This window comes from Ovis aries, chromosome 3 (genome assembly GCF_016772045.2).
Source record: "Ovis aries strain OAR_USU_Benz2616 breed Rambouillet chromosome 3, ARS-UI_Ramb_v3.0, whole genome shotgun sequence".
NCBI classification, from domain to species: Eukaryota; Metazoa; Chordata; class Mammalia; order Artiodactyla; family Bovidae; genus Ovis; species Ovis aries.
The window spans coordinates 181,587,824-181,590,549 of NC_056056.1; positions in this window are offsets into that span (position 1 = coordinate 181,587,824).

Here is a 2,726-nt window from a genome sequence, read left to right on the forward strand (position 1 = left end):
TACAACAAACTGGAAAATTCTTAAAGAGATGGGAATACCAGACCACCTGACCTGCCTTCTGAGAAATCTGTATGCAAGACAAGAAGCAACAGTTAGAACTGGATGTGGAACAACGGACTGGCTTCAAATTGGGAAAGGAGTACACCAAGGCTATATGTTGTCACCCTGCTTATTTAACTTATATGCAGAGTACATCATGTGAAATGCCGGGCTGGAGGAAGCACAAGCTGGAATCAAGATTGCTGGGAGAAATATCAATAACCTCAGATACGCGGACGACACCACCTTTATGGCAGAAATCGAAGAGGAACTGAAGAGCCTCTTGATGAAAGTGAGAGGAGAGTGAAAAAGCTGACTTAACTAAGGTCATGGCATCTGGTCCCAACACTCCATGGCAAACAGATGGCGAAACAATGGAAACAGTGACAGACTTAATTTTCTTGGGCTGTAAAATCACCACAGATGGTGACTGCAGCCATGAAATTAAAAGACCTTTGCTCCTTGGAAGAAAAGCTATGACCAACCTAGACAGCATATTAAAAGCAGAGACATTACTTTGCCAACAAAGGTCTGTCTAGTTAAAGTGATGGTTTTTCCAGTAGTCATATATGGATGTGAGAATTGAACTATAAAGAAAGCTGAGTGCAGTAGAATTGATGCTTTTGAACTGCGGTGTTGGAGAAGACTCTTCAGAATCCCTTGGACTGCAAGGAGATCAAATCAGTCAATCCTAAAGGAAATCATTCCTGAATGTTCATTGAAAGGACTGATGCTGAAGCTGAAACTCCAATGCTTTGGCCACCTGATGCAAAGAACTGAGTTATTTGAAAATACCCTGATGCTGGGAAAGGTTGAAGGCAGGAGGAGAAGGAGACGACAGAGGATGAGATGGTTGGATGGCATCACCGACTCGATGGACCTGAGTTTGAGCAAGCTCTGGGAGTTGGTGATGGACAGGGAAGCCTGACGTGTTTCAGTCCATGGGGTTGCAAAGAGTTGGACCCAGCTGAGTGACCGAGCTGAACTGAACTGAATAAAAAGGCCCATGACTTAAAAGCAAACCAAATGCTTTATTGTGAAATAGTTGTAGATTTTGGGGAGTTGCAAAGTTAGTACAGAGAGGTTGTGAACATGGCTCAGTCGTGTCTGACTCTTTGAAACTCCATGGACCATACAGTCCAAGGAATTATCCAGACCAGAATACAGGAGTGGGTAGCCTTTCCCTTCTCTAGGGGATCTTCCCAACCCAGGGATTGAACCCAGGTCTCCTGCATTGCAGGCAGATCCTTTACCAGCTGAGCCACCAGGCAAACCCACAGAGAGGTTCAGTGCACCCCTAACCCAGTTTCCTCTAACGACCACAATTTACATAACATCACAACCAGGAAAGCGACTCTTGTACGACGAGTGTGAGTGTCTGTGCCATTGCATAACGTGTGGGTTTGTGTACCTATACACCACCAAGACCAAAAACTGTTCTATTGCCACCAGATCTATCTATCGCCCCTCTCCTAAGCACCCTTAACTACTGCTGCTGCCAAGTCGCTTCAGTCGTGTCCGACTCTGTGTGATCCCATAGACAGCAGCCCACCAGGCTCCCCTGTCCCTGGGATTCTCCAGGCAAGAACACTGGAGTGGGTTGCCATTTCCTTCTCCAATGCATGAAAGCGAAAAGTGAAAGTGAAGTCGCTTAGTCATGTCTGACTCTTCACGACCCCTTGGACTGCAGTCTACCAGGCTCTTCCGTCCATGGGATTTTCCAGGCAAGAGTACTGGAGTGGGGTGCCATTGCCTTCTCCAACTGGCAACCCCTAATCTGTTAATTTTGTATACATCTCTATAATTTTGTAACATTGAAAGTGTTATGTAAATGGAATCGTATAGCGTGTAAGTTCTCTGTTCCTACTTTCTAAAAGTTTTAAATCATGAGTAGGGATTGAGTTTTGTTAAATGCTTCTTCTGCATCAGTTGATATGATCACGTGATTTTTCTTCTTTCACCTGCTAATATGGTGGCTTAGCTTGATTTTTGAATATTAAACCAACTTTGCATCCTTGGAATAAAATCCTGCTTGGTCAAGTTGTAGAATTCTTATATATTGCTGAATTCTATTTGCTAATACTTTGTGACATATTTCCCCCTCTCTATTCATGAGGGATATTGATCTGCAGTTTTCTCCTTTTTGTGCTGTTTTTTTAATTTTGGTATCAGAGTAATACTGATCTCATAAAATGAGTTGGGAAAAGTTTCCTCCTCTTCTATTTTTTTGGAAGTGTACAATTGATTTTTTTAAATTAATTTATTTATTTTGATTGGAGGCTAATTATTTTACAATATTGTAGTGGTTTTTGCCATACATTGACATGAATCAGCCACAGGTGTACATGTGTTCCCCATCCTGAACCTCCCTCCCACCTCCCTCCTCATCACATCCCTCAGGGTCATCCCAGTGCACCAGCCCTGAGCACCCTGTCTCATGCATCAAACCTGAACTGGCAATCTATTTCATGTATGATAATATACATGTTCAATTGATGTTAATTTTTAAAATATTTAGTGTAATTCTGTGAAACCAACTGAGCCTGGATATTTCTTTTTTAGAAGTTTTAAACATTATAAGTTGAATTTCTTTATAAGTTATAGGATTATTCAAATTATCTCCTTCATATTGGTGAAATGTGGTAGTTTATGCAGTTCAAAGAATTGGTCCTGTTCAAAAAATTTTC